This window comes from Andrographis paniculata, unplaced genomic scaffold (genome assembly GCF_009805555.1).
Source record: "Andrographis paniculata isolate CXL003 unplaced genomic scaffold, ASM980555v1 Contig77END, whole genome shotgun sequence".
Classification (NCBI taxonomy): domain Eukaryota; kingdom Viridiplantae; phylum Streptophyta; class Magnoliopsida; order Lamiales; family Acanthaceae; genus Andrographis; species Andrographis paniculata.
In genome coordinates this window covers 879,674-894,201 of record NW_026137614.1, presented here as the reverse complement: position 1 = coordinate 894,201, position 14,528 = coordinate 879,674, and the positions used below count along the sequence as shown (strand labels likewise).

Sequence of the window (14,528 nt, the reverse complement as noted above, 5' to 3'; positions counted from 1 at the left end):
GTATAATGGGGTTCATGTCATTTTTAAAGTATATAGAAGATTTACACTGAGTTTCGAAATCATGAAGGAGTTATTAATACTTTTGCTTAATAATAATAATAATAATTTTGTCTAATATTTATTATCCATTTAGTGCAAAAAAATAATTAAAACAAAAATAAAAGTGTTACGTACGAAATTTAGAATTAGGTTAAAAGCCCAAGGTAAAAAGAAGAATGGGCCTGGCAATAGGGTTGATTGAACTGGCTGAAGGACACCGTGAGGAAATCAAGGAAAATAAATTTATTTATTTATTTCTAAGGAAAATACAGGACGGAAGGTTCTTAGGTCGGTAGGTCCTCAGGACGGAAAGACCTCAGGACGGAAGGTTCTTAGGTCGGTAGGTCCTCAGGACGGAAAGACCTCAGGTCGGAAGGTCTTCAGGATGGAAGTTTCTTAGGTCGGTAGGTCCTCAGGACGGAAAGACCTCAGGACGGAAGGTTCTTAGGTCGGTAGGTCCTCAGGACGGAAAGACCTCAGGTCGGAAGGTCTTCAGGTCGGGAGGCCCTCAAGATGGAAAGACCTCAAGTCGGAAGGTCTTCAGGTCGGAAGGTCCGCAAGACGGAAAGACCTCAAGTCGGAAGGTCTTCAGGTCGGGAGGTCCGCAAGACGGAAAGACCTCAAGTCGGAAGGTCTTCAGGTCGGGAGGTCCGCAAGATGGAAAGACCTCAAGTCGGAAGGTCTTCAGGTCGGGAGGTCCGCAAGATGGAAAGACCTCAAGTCGGAAGGTCTTCAGGTCGGGAGGTCCGCAAGACGGAAAGACGATGAGTCGGAAGGTTTTCAAGTCGGGAGGTCCTCGAGACGGAAAGTCGTCGAGATGGGATATCCGCAGGTCGGGTAAACTGTAGGTCGGATAGAAGGAGGAGTCGGACAAACGCGGAGGCCTTTGATCAAAGACAGGGGGCGGTTGATATGGAGGTCGGCCCAAGTGGGGTCGGGCGAAGAAGTAGGTCGGACGAAGGACGAAGTCGGGCCAAAAGAGCGGAAGGTCTGTGGTCGGCTCAAGGAGTGAAATATAGGGAATTTTGGTCTGCTGGGGACACGTGTCAGCATGAGAAAGGTTGGAAGACGGTTGAGAAGGAGACGTTGTAACCGTTCGGGTGACGGTTTTCAGTACGGTTTCCCAGGGAATATTTAAGGATTTGGATCATCATTTGGCAAGGGATCTTCAATCAACTTCAACAAAGCAAAGTCAGATTTGGGGATCACCACTTTAAATTTCAGTCTTTTATTTTCCAGTATTATTTTCTGTACGTTACAGTGTTTAGAGATTCCTAATCTCAGGCACTAATTAATCAAGTTTAAGGATATTTTCCATATCTTTGAATTTTACTTTATTTTTGTTGAAAAAATACATCAACAAATTGGTGACCACAGTGGGAGCAAGACAAAATTGCTCATTCCAATTCCGGCGATAATTTCATACGTCTTAGATCCGGCCGAATCATCGGAAGGGTTATGGCAGGTTCACAACCGCAAGCATCTTCGACACCGGTGGGAGAATCCGTTCCACCACCCATTGTGCCAAATGCCGGGGAAATCCCACAACCACCAACTGATTGGTGGTCTTATGTTCAACAAATGAACAACCAGCATACCTTGGTTATGCAGAATATGTTGCGTGAGCAACAAACGAACATGTTGCGTGAGCAACAGAGTCAGTTGCAGAACATGATAGATCAAGCACTGTCAAGGGTTAGTCTTCAACCCACTCAAACGCCACCAGGAGTGTCACCGTCCAGACCACAGGCAAATTTCGCAGGGCCATCATTCGTGGATAGTACATTCCCAAGTGCCACAAATCCCAACCGAATGGATAGGGGAAAATCTCCTTTGACTTTTCCCAACAATGTTCCACTGGGACCAAGGGTTACCAATCCGCAGCCGAGCAATACAAGGGAGGACAGGCCTGAAGGATATATACATGATCCTATTCATATTCCTGTGCAGGATCCGTTCCATGTTCCTGATCATCAACGCTTTCATGTAGATCCTGACGAGATTGCACATATATTAAGGGATCAGTATGGATTAACTCCTCAGATGGCTAACCGCCCATATCAGAGACCTTTCCCAGAAAGGATCATTAATGAACACCCTCTCCCAAGGAATTTTCGACCACCCGACTTTCATGCATTCTCAGGGGAGGACGGATCTTCTACCATAGAACATGTTGGTCGGTTCACAGCACAATTGGGAGAAGTTGGCAATAACCCTTTTTATAAGTTACAGCTGTTTGGTTTATCTCTTACTAGAACGGCGTTTTCGTGGTTTGTAAGTTTGCCTCCATGACAAATTCAGACATGGGAAGGACTGGAGATGGCATTTCACGCTAGATTCTTTAATCCTTTACCAGTTGTTTCTTTAACTGATTTACTTGAATTGAGACAGTATCCAGAAGAAACTGCTTCACAGTTTATAGAAAGGGTGCGATTGATGAAGGGACGATGTCCTACGGTAATCAGTGAGAAAGAGATGACCAATTTAGTGGTCCGGAATATGCATAATCGTTTAAGAAAGGCACTCACTGCCCTGGATGTTGAGGATTTGGCAAGTCTTGCATCCAAGGCAGGACGTCTAGAGTCTTTGTTCAGAGAGGAAGATCAGCATAACAGGCGTAATAGAGGCCAACATATGGCGAGTATGGGAACAGAAACATGCGACTTTGATTTTAATCAGTCAGAAGAGATGGCAGCCGAAATCCTTTCTGGAAAACCGTATGTATGTCCTAAATTGAAGCCAGTACCAGGATCTGAAGGAAAGGAGCAACCGACCTTTGATAGTTCAAAAGCTGATGAAATTTTGATATCTTGCTGACTGATGGTCAGATCCGTATTCCAAAGGGGCAAAGACTTGCCACTAAAGAAGAAATCAAAGGGAGACCATATTGTAAGTGGCATAATTCTTTCACACACACTACAAGTCAGTGTACTCATTTTAGGAAGGAAATTCAAAAGGCCATCAAGACAGGTCGGCTCAAATACATCACTCTAGGTGTAGACCAGCAACCGTTTCCGAATGTAACAACGGCAATGGTTGACATCCAACCAAGTTCGGAAACAAGGAAAAGTTCGGCCAACGATGGACAAAAAGGGGAACGAAACCAGCCAAGCCCCGAAACAAAAAAAGGAAGTCGGCCAAACAGCAGCCGACCGGAAGAACGACTCAAAGTTTGTGAGAAACCAGTCGCTGAAAAATAGGACCATCCAGACGGTTCTTTCAATGTGGAGGTGAAAGAAAGGGCGTTAGTTCGTGACCACCCGACCAGAAAAACAGGGTCAGTCGGGAACAATTGGGCTCGAAATAAAAAGCCTTTGCCAGTTGATATAGACCCTCGTTTCCCGGGTATGAATCGTACACAGATTCGTAATGCCAAACGCAGGTATGCTGCAAAGTATGGGAAAAGAGGTCCTTCAGCAAAACAACTAACCGACGAACAAAAAGCAGCCGACCACTTGGCAGGAGATCAGTCCATTCGGATCTTTACAGAACAAACGACCAACGAGCAGGGAGTAACCATTCAGTCTCCAGTTGGTCGGTCCAGTCGGGTCTGGTCAGGAAAGCAACCGAATGACGGATTAGGCGCTTCCGACCATACCAAAAGAAGTTCGTCGGGACTGGGGAAAGGTAAAGGTGTGGCAGATGAAATAATTAAAGGTTTTAGATGCCAACATTGTGAACGGATCAACATCAATCCATCTCTTGAAGACTTCCGTATAGAATCTTTGACGTTTCAACCTCAGAACAAGACGAAGGAAGAAGTTATAACTACAGAGGAAAGTTCAAGATCTGTTAAATCTCGTTTGGGACCACGCATCCCTTGTCGGATGACAGAGTTAATCAGATGAGAGATGAACCGATATGGGCGAGTCTGGTAGATGATACTATGGACGAACCGTTATGGGCATTCTTGGCAGATGATGAATTAGAGGAGACAGAGGGGGCAAAGACCTCAGACTCTGAGCTTCAACCGGAGCCACCTTCGATTGTGTTTCCTCCCATTCCAGAGGGTGCGATCTCCCATTTGAAGCCTCTGTATGTTAATGCTCATATTTGTGGGAAACCAATCACAAAGGTTTTCGTGGATAATGGAGCAGTTTTTAATGTTATGCCATTGAAGACTCTCAAGAAGTTAGGAAAAGGAATACATGATCTATCTCCTGTGGAATTCGAAATGACAAGTTTTACAGGGCAGCCGACCAAGCCTGAAGGCATGATGGTTGCCACAATTGAAGTCGGACCAAAGAAGATCTCCACTGTTTTTTTTATTGTGGACGCAGATACTACATATTCTCTCTTGCTGGGAAGAGACTGGATTCATGCCTCTCGATGTGTGCCATCAACCTTGCACCAACAATTAATGTTCTGGGAAGGAGATCAGGTCTTCAAAATGGAAGCGAATGACAACCCATTCGTTGTATCAGAACAAGTTGAAGAGTCAGTGTTTTATGCCAGTCCTTTGGCTCCGATGTCTCAATTGTATATGGCCAGGGAATACCCAAACAAGGGTTATAAGGTCACTGGCCAGAACTCGATGTTCTATTAAAAGAACACCTTTATTGTATGGCTCATGATAAAGCCACACCCATTCCCGTATAATTTGTTTGTAATGGAAGATACAAGCTTAGAAGTATGTAGTTCTCTTATTAATAAGTTCTATTTAAAGCAATTATTACATAAAGCAGAAAATAGTAAAGAGATTCTGGATGTTCACCTCCAAGAAGATGAACAATTTCGTTGGCCCGACTTATTAGAAAAAACAGAACCAACAGCTTCATCACAAGACCCATTATTGGAGTTTAATTTAGGAACCGAATTGGTTCCAAAAGTGATCAGGTTAAGTGGTTATTTGTCTAAAGAGCAACAAACAATGATGCTCGAAGTTATTAGAAACAACATTGATTGTTTAGCATGGGATTATTCAGAGATGCCTGGCTTGACAAGAAGTCTAATAGAGCATCGATTGCCCATCAAAGAAGGTTGTAAACCTTACAAACAACCTCCAAGGCGAATGAGTCCAGATCTGATGCCTCAAATCAAGGAAGAAATCCAAAAACTTCTCAAAGTGGGTTTCATTCAACCTTGCCGTTATGCGGAGTGGCTGGCTAATATTGTGCCAGTGGTCAAGAAAAATGGTAAGATAAGGATATGCATCGACTTCAGGGATTTGAATCTAGCTACCCCTAAGGATGAATATGTGATGCCTATGGCCGACATGTTGATAGATGCAGCAGCAGGGCATAAAATCCTTAGTCTGATGGATGGTTATGCAGGTTATAACCAAATATTTCTGGCAGAGGAAGACATTCCTAAGACAGCATTCAGATGCCCAGGGGCTTTAGGTATTTATGAATGGACAGTCATGCCATTCGGGTTAAAGAATGCAGGGGCAACTTACCAAAGAGCCATGAATTCAATCTTTCATGATTTAATTGGCAGATCTATGGAAGTGTATATTGATGATGTTATTGTTAAATCTGCCAGTTTTGATGAACATTTGAGAGATCTTGAAGAGGCATTTGAAAGAATGAAGAAGTACAAGTTGAAGATGAATCCAACCAAATGTGCTTTTGGAATATCAGCCGGGAGCTTTCTAGGATTCTTAGTTCATGAGAGAGGAATTGAAATTGATGCCAATAAGGCTAAAGCCATTCTTGATAGTCGGCCACCCAAGACGGTTAAAGAAATCCAAAGTCTGTTGGGTAAGGTGAATTATTTGAGGCGTTTCATTTCTAATGCTGCTGGCAAGGTCAGACCCATTACTAAATTGTTGAAAGCTGGAAAAAATGCTTTCGAATGGGGTCCCGATCAACAAATGGCTTTAGATGCTATCAAGCAGGCATTGGTTCACCCTCCAGTCTTGATGCCTCCTAAACAAGGTCGGCCACTCAAACTTTATTTGGCAAATACATATGAAGTGGTTAGCTGTTTGTTGGCACAGGATGGTGATGACGGGAAGGAAAGGGCAATCTACTATCTCAGTAAAACCCTTACAGGACCAGAACTGAATTACACTATGCCAGAAAAAATGTGTTATTCATTGGTCTTCGCTTGTACTAAACTCGAGCATTATTTGCTGCCCAGAAGAATTGAGGTCATATCAAAGGTGGATCTCATCAAATTAATTTTGCAGAGACCTACTATGAAGGGCAGACTTATGAAGTGGGCCATCAAATTGGCTCCTTTTGATCTTCAACATTCCCCGTTGAGGGCAATCAAGGGACAAGCAGTAGCCGACTTCTTAGCAGAATTTTCACAAGTCGGGTATTCTCTTTGTGATAGCGTCCGACCATTTAGTTGTTCATCATATCTGGATAATCTACAGGTCGGATGTGTGCCTTATATAAGTACCAGAACATGGTTGATGTTCTTTGATGGTTCTACCTCTGGAAACAAATCAGGGGCAGGGGTCTTTTTGCAAGGACCTGATGGTCAAAAGATCAACTTACAATTACGATTGGAAGCCATGACCCATAATTCGGCAGAATATGAGGCTTTAATTTTGGGTCTGGAGGCTTTAATAGCCAGGAAGGTCCAGTCTGTAATCATAAGAGGGGATTCTCAACTAGTAATCAACCAGGTAAACAACCAATATGTTTGCAATTACCCTCATCTTCGCAGATACAGGGACATTGTGGGTCGGTTACTGACAAAAATCTCAGAAGTAATAATTGAGTTTATTCCGAGGAAAGAAAACCAACGTGCTGATGAATTGGCTCAAAGGGCATGTAAAGGAATTCTGGAGGATATGTGGTCGGAGGTCAAGTCGGGCATGGAAGAAAAGACAGACCCAATATGTGACCGAATGGTCGGGCAAGAGACGGTCGGTCAGGAGTCCGACTGCGAAGTTACGGTCGGGCAAGAGACTATCGGACATGACCCCGACTGCGAAGTTATGGTCGGGCATGAGACTATCAGACAGGACCCCGACTGCGAAGTTATGGTCGGGCATGAGATTATCGGACAGGACCCCGACTGCGAAGTTCTGGTCGAGCAGGAGACTGTCGGACAGGAGCCCGACTGCGAAACAGTGCCCGATTGGAGAACAGAGCTTATCATGTATTTACAGAATCCAGGTGCGAGTGTTTCGGTTGCGACACGATTGAAAGCTTTACGTTTTCAATTAATAAATGGAATTTTGTATAAGAGGTCATTTGAAGGTCTGCTTTTGAAATGTTTGGGGTCTAAAGAAGCTCTAGAGGTAATGACAGAAGTACATGGTGGGATATGTGGAGCTCATCGGGCAGGTCTCAATATGAGATGGGCCATTCATCGCTTGGGTTTTTTCTGGCCAAAGATTTTTGAAGACTGCATACAATTTGCCAAAGGCTGCCAGGAATGTCAGAGACATGGAAACTTAAACCATTTGCCAGTAACCGAATTGCAATTCTTGGTAAAACCATGGCCTTTTAAATCATGGGCTATGGATATTATTGGTAAGATACATCCTGCCTCATCGAAACATCATTGTTTCATATTGGTTGCGACTGATTATTTTACCAAATGGGTAGAAGCTGTTGCTTTGAAAAATGTGGATCAGAAAGAAGTGATAAACTTCGTTTTGAATCAAATTATTTATAGATATGGTATTCCTCAGTCTATAACAACCGACCAAGGCTTGGTTTTCACTGGGGAAAAGTTTTCTAGTTTCTTAGCAGAGTTTGGTGTCCGACTACATCATTCTTCACCTTATTATCCCCAAGCCAATGGACAAGCGGAAGCAGCAAATAAGATTATTATTGGGATTATAAAGAAGATGGTTGAAGGGAACCCGAGAAAGTGGCATTTGTTATTGTCTCAGGCTTTATGGGCACATAGGAATACCAGAAGTACGGCCACAGGGTTCTCACCTTACCAACTTACATTTGGCCAAGATGCTGTTTTACCAGCCGAAATCCGAGTATCATCTGGCCGAACAGAATTTACTGATGGTGGTCTTACAGAGGAATACCAACAACTTATGATGCAACAGTTAGAAGATTTGGATGTTAACCGACTCCATGCAATAGGGCGAAGTGTGAAACAGAGTGAAATCAGAGCAAGGAGTTACGGAAAGAAAGTTCTCCACAGGACATTCCAGAAAGGAGACTTGGTTTGGAAGACCATTCTTCCTATATATAAGAAAACTGATCAATTGGGAAAGTGGTCACCGAATTGGGAAGGACCATACATTGTTCAAAAAGATATTGGAAATGGCGCGTTCATTATTGTAAATCATGAAGGTAGAAGAGTACATGATTGTATTAATGCTAAATATCTGAAGAGGTATTATCCTGCCTTTTCAGATAACAAAACTGCCTGAAACAAAATATTATTCAGAACCCATTTATGGGGTTCGAACCTACTGGAAGGTTCATTTCTGTTAGTCATCGTGTAGTTGTGAGAAATTTTCTGTCTCTGAATCAGACTTTTCATCCCAGTGAGTGGATATTAGCTCTGGTTCTTCTTCAATAAGATCTTCCAAGTCTGGTCGGTACCTTTCCCATTGGCTTTGCATGTCATCTAGATCTTGATGGGTACGTGCTTGCATGTCTGTTAGGGCTTGATGTTCACGGTCAACAATGGTACGCAATCTTGAAAAGACTTTTCGTTGATTGGAAAATATGTTATCCCAACCAAGGTCTGGAAGTATGGTTGCTGTATGATTTTCAATCATTTCCATGTGATGATGGAGATCAGGAATGCGGCTGAGGATGTCACGAAGAGGTTCATATCCCTCAATGATTTTTTCCATCAGGCGGATGACGCGATGAATAGTTCTTCTACCTCGTTGGGAGAATCGGAATTTGAAGTCTAGTTGCTTGAGTATATATAACAAGTCTTCTGCATGGCCTCCAATAGGGTGATTACCCACAAAGAAGGGTTGGAGAACACCTTCCCAGTTGCTTGATGGAACATGAGGTCGGTCACTCGCCATGTTTGTTAATACGTCAGGTGTTTTGATTTTTCGAATATGCCTTAGAATGTGTTTCTTAAAATGTGAGAAACAGTGTTCTTTTAAAGAAGGAGTTTGTTTCGTTTCCTATAAAGCTGGGAATTGAAAGGTGATCCTTGTTTTGAGAGAAGAAAGAAAAAAATGGATTACTAAGTCAATTGTTGTTACAAAGGGGGAAGTATTACAACAGTGCCCCTAGGGCAGTTTTTATATGGGTCCATTTGATTTCATCCCTGGATAGCCTTCTGGTATTGGCAGCCGTCTGATATCTTATGATGAATTGGGATCGGGCTTGGGTTTTCAGCTCTTGATCCAATTCAGCTTCATTCTTGGTGTACTGCTCAATCAGACGCTGCTCATTGATAATTTGCTTATCCAGGGTAGACTGTTCTTTCCTCAGCTCCCGCAATTCTGCCTCCTTTTTCTGAATAGCTTCATCAACTTGAGCTTTCGTGTTAAGGAGACCACCCAGCCTTCCAGTAGTCTGCTGGAGGGATTCTCGGGTCTTAGCCAAAGAATTCTCCAGCGCTGTTTGATCGAAGTCGGGCTGGGGGGTTTCGGCTGACAGGAGTCCAATGACTAATACTTCAGTCTTGAGCTCTGTAAGTCTTTCCATCAGCCGATGCAGAATGGGGACGGCTGGTGATTCCGTTGGAGTGTAATAAAGAAGGCCACCAACCGTCTGAATGAGCTTGTCCAATAAGTCGGACCTTAATTCGGACAGGGGACGGTTAATGGCCTCAGTGAACACAGTCTGGGCCTCCGCTGGAACCGGAACAGTCGATAGGACAGCTAAGTCCGAAGGCCCCTGCAAGTCCTACAATGTCAATAAATATTCCAAGGGAGTTGCAAATTTGTTCGGAGAAAATATGTGGTACCTCTGGGCGGACTGCTGTCAGTGAGGGGGGCAGCAATGAGGTCGGTCGAGTTGGGCAGACAGCTGGTATAACAGCAGCCGACTCGTCGGCTGCTGCGAATGGTCGCTGAGGTGCCGACCTGGGTCCCTATGGAAAGTAGTATTTGAAACAGTTAGTGTTTTTCGAAAGAAAAGTTATGGCATGGATTGGTCTAATCTTACCAAATTCACAGAAGTCTCCGAATCGGATGAAGACATTTCTTCCATTTCTGGAGGTTGGGCTGCCACAGGTGGTTCTTCTGCCTGCCATTCGATGGCTAGAGGGAGCGCCGCTGCTGGTAGGGCGGCTGCAGGTTGGACGGCTACCTCTAGAGCCACTGCAGCCAGGATCTCTGGGGCACCTTCGATTTCGGGATCAGCAGCATCAGGGATGTCGTTTTGAGGGTCAGCTTCGGCGAGGGCGGCTGGTTCTTCCTTTGACATAGATGAGTCTGATGCCATGTATGGCGGCCGACCCATCTGGGAAGTAGTCCCCTCGCTGTCAGAAGAGACCCCTGCTGCTGATGGGATGGGTGAAGGTGTCTGTGGAAAAATCATGAAGATGTTTGTTGTTAAATATATTAAGGTTGATCATCCGAATCCTAAGTCTTGCTGATAAAGGAACTTACTGGTTCTATAGGCACTGCTGGTAAAGATTGTCTCCTGGTCGGGGGCCTGGCCCGACCACTCCTCGGTACGGGAGGAAGAGTTTGCCTCCGCGTCGGGTCCTCCGCCCGACTGCTCATTGGCAAATTGGTCTGGACCAAAGGCCCGATTGAATGGTCGGTTGGTGCTGGCGTCGGTTGCATGGTCGATGTCATCAAGGTCGGTTCTGGGGAATGAAATGAGTAAAATCAAAGTTACGATATAGTAAATTGGTTCACGGTGTTAAGAAACATTACCAATTCGGGGTCGGGTCCTTGCTGACGTCCTATTTATTCCAAGGTCTGCTAGTGTTTGCTGGTCGGTCTCCGAGGTCGGGGGTGTTTGCAGCTGGGAAGTTTTTCTTTTGCGCGTGGGACCACCAGATCCGATTCCCGGGGCGGTTGTTTGTTGTTGGGTGCTAGTATGTCTCGCCGCCCCTAGAACCAATCCTTGGGGGGGAAGGAGTATGTTCAGCAACCGACCCTCATCAGGGGATATCAGGGACCATACAACCGACCACCATTCATTGAAAGTATCTACGATCTCAGGGTTGGAGCGGAAAGGAATATAAGAATTGGAAATTATATACGTGGTGAGCTGGGAGATATAAGAAGGGATTGAATTAGGAAGGACTCGTCGGTCGGGACTTTGAAAAATTATTTGGGGACACGCGACGGGTCCAGGGATACCTTGGCAACAGCCGAACTGGCGCGCCATGAATTGAGGTTCATAGTTAAAAGTGTAAAAAGTTTTCTGCCCTTTTTTATCAAGTTTCTTGCTACTAAAAAGAGACCTGGGTTTGAGGGCGACATCCCAGGCGAAAGGATAGGTGGGATGAGGACAAGGCTCAGGAGTCGGAAGCGGGTTTGGTACTGGAAAGGGCCAAAAATGGTCGGGAGCATAACCCGCATACTTTTTATACATAGAAAATCGAGAGTTACTGCGGGTATCTGTTAAAATGGCGGTTATTATGGGATCGGAAGATTGGAGTTTATTGCGTCCTGAGCAGAGTCGGTTGAGGACTAATCCTAAATGTTTTTCAGATGTTGGCATAGTGGGCGGAGATCCTAAGTTAAACGCGTTGGGGAAGTAAAGACGGAACCAAAGTTCTAAAAACCAAAAAGGACCCGACGCGGCAGTGTCTAATTTCCTATTATCGTTATCTGTTAAACGAAGGCTAACCCTGGTGAGTCCTTCAAACAGATTGACTAAAAATAGAGTACCAAGGGAGAAGAACCGACCTGACGCAATATGAATGGCCAGGTCGAGGTGAGAAGGAAGAACACTTTTGGAAGGGGAAACAATGACGTACCTACAAAGCCAGAACAGGATAAAGGCAGTATGCTCCCGGTCGGTTACAGGAGTCCCTGGAGCCCCTTGCTGGTCGGTTGCGAACTTTGTCCAACCCCATTCCTTCACACCTTGTAAAGACCATCCCGGATGGTCTTCTGATGGCTCCTGCCCATCTAGGGCTCCCATTACAGGGTCTTCACCCACGACTGGGAGATGTGCGATCATGGCCACGTCCATAAGAGTTGGGCCAAAGGGGGCCGATGGCAAAAGGAAAGTCCCATTTTCCGCATTCCAGAAGGCGGACATGGCCAACAGCACCTTCTCATGCAGGTTGATAGGCATGGTGGACAGTAGTATTGCTTGGTCGATCTTTTGGGATCGCCATTGGGTCTGGAAGTGTTCTGCTACTCGTCGATACCAAGCACGATACAGATCTTTTGGGTCTGTGAGATGGGTCTTGATGCTGTCTCGGATGCGAACTGCTTGGTAGTTGGGATTGTTGATAGCCAAGGAGTTGCGAGATTCCAAAACTTCCCTCATCCGATTTGAATCTTCAGGAGTAGTGCAATATGGACGGATCGTCGGAGTTAGTACTTTCGAGGCTGAAAATGGACCTTCTGGAAGGGTTCCGTCGAAAGGAAGGGCAGGAATGTATTGATTCGCCATAGTTAGAATGTTTTGGGATTGTGATTCACACAGGCTTGTATTGCGAAGAAGGAAGTTAACCAGGAGTGTTGCAGTAACTGGTGTAGTTGCTAAGGAGGTAGTGCTTTATGAACTTCCAAACATTGATTGTTAAATGGCGTTTGAAAGTCCCTTGGCGGCGGGCAAGTTGTTACGTACGAAATTTAGAATTAGGTTAAAAGCCCAAGGTAAAAAGAAGAATGGGCCTGGCAATAGGGTTGATTGAACTGGCTGAAGGACACCGTGAGGAAATCAAGGAAAATAAATTTATTTATTTATTTCTAAGGAAAATACAGGACGGAAGGTTCTTAGGTCGGTAGGTCCTCAGGACGGAAAGACCTCAGGACGGAAGGTTCTTAGGTCGGTAGGTCCTCAGGACGGAAAGACCTCAGGTCGGAAGGTCTTCAGGATGGAAGTTTCTTAGGTCGGTAGGTCCTCAGGACGGAAAGACCTCAGGACGGAAGGTTCTTAGGTCGGTAGGTCCTCAGGACGGAAAGACCTCAGGTCGGAAGGTCTTCAGGTCGGGAGGCCCTCAAGATGGAAAGACCTCAAGTCGGAAGGTCTTCAGGTCGGAAGGTCCGCAAGACGGAAAGACCTCAAGTCGGAAGGTCTTCAGGTCGGGAGGTCCGCAAGACGGAAAGACCTCAAGTCGGAAGGTCTTCAGGTCGGGAGGTCCGCAAGATGGAAAGACCTCAAGTCGGAAGGTCTTCAGGTCGGGAGGTCCGCAAGATGGAAAGACCTCAAGTCGGAAGGTCTTCAGGTCGGGAGGTCCGCAAGACGGAAAGACGATGAGTCGGAAGGTTTTCAAGTCGGGAGGTCCTCGAGACGGAAAGTCGTCGAGATGGGATATCCGCAGGTCGGGTAAACTGTAGGTCGGATAGAAGGAGGAGTCGGACAAACGCGGAGGCCTTTGATCAAAGACAGGGGGCGGTTGATATGGAGGTCGGCCCAAGTGGGGTCGGGCGAAGAAGTAGGTCGGACGAAGGACGAAGTCGGGCCAAAAGAGCGGAAGGTCTGTGGTCGGCTCAAGGAGTGAAATATAGGGAATTTTGGTCTGCTGGGGACACGTGTCAGCATGAGAAAGGTTGGAAGACGGTTGAGAAGGAGACGTTGTAACCGTTCGGGTGACGGTTTTCAGTACGGTTTCCCAGGGAATATTTAAGGATTTGGATCATCATTTGGCAAGGGATCTTCAATCAACTTCAACAAAGCAAAGTCAGATTTGGGGATCACCACTTTAAATTTCAGTCTTTTATTTTCCAGTATTATTTTCTGTACGTTACAGTGTTTAGAGATTCCTAATCTCAGGCACTAATTAATCAAGTTTAAGGATATTTTCCATATCTTTGAATTTTACTTTATTTTTGTTGAAAAAATACATCAACAAATTGGTGACCACAGTGGGAGCAAGACAAAATTGCTCATTCCAATTCCGGCGATAATTTCATACGTCTTAGATCCGGCCGAATCATCGGAAGGGTTATGGCAGGTTCACAACCGCAAGCATCTTCGACACCGGTGGGAGAATCCGTTCCACCACCCATTGTGCCAAATGCCGGGGAAATCCCACAACCACCAACTGATTGGTGGTCTTATGTTCAACAAATGAACAACCAGCATACCTTGGTTATGCAGAATATGTTGCGTGAGCAACAAACGAACATGTTGCGTGAGCAACAGAGTCAGTTGCAGAACATGATAGATCAAGCACTGTCAAGGGTTAGTCTTCAACCCACTCAAACGCCACCAGGAGTGTCACCGTCCAGACCACAGGCAAATTTCGCAGGGCCATCATTCGTGGATAGTACATTCCCAAGTGCCACAAATCCCAACCGAATGGATAGGGGAAAATCTCCTTTGACTTTTCCCAACAATGTTCCACTGGGACCAAGGGTTACCAATCCGCAGCCGAGCAATACAAGGGAGGACAGGCCTGAAGGATATATACATGATCCTATTCATATTCCTGTGCAGGATCCGTTCCATGTTCCTGATCATCAACGCTTTCATGTAGATCCTGACGAGATTGCACATATA

At 45.2% G+C, this 14,528-nt stretch overlaps 1 long non-coding RNA gene across 1 annotated transcript; it reads left to right on the top strand.

Moving 5' to 3' along the window:
* Positions 1-314: 314 nt before the first annotated feature.
* On the top strand, positions 315-13,672 carry LOC127239404 (uncharacterized). The gene is made up of 3 exons (XR_007836121.1): positions 315-415; positions 592-783; positions 13,068-13,672. It is a non-coding gene; the product is annotated as an uncharacterized LOC127239404 (long non-coding RNA).
* The last annotated feature ends 856 nt before the right edge of the window (positions 13,673-14,528 follow it).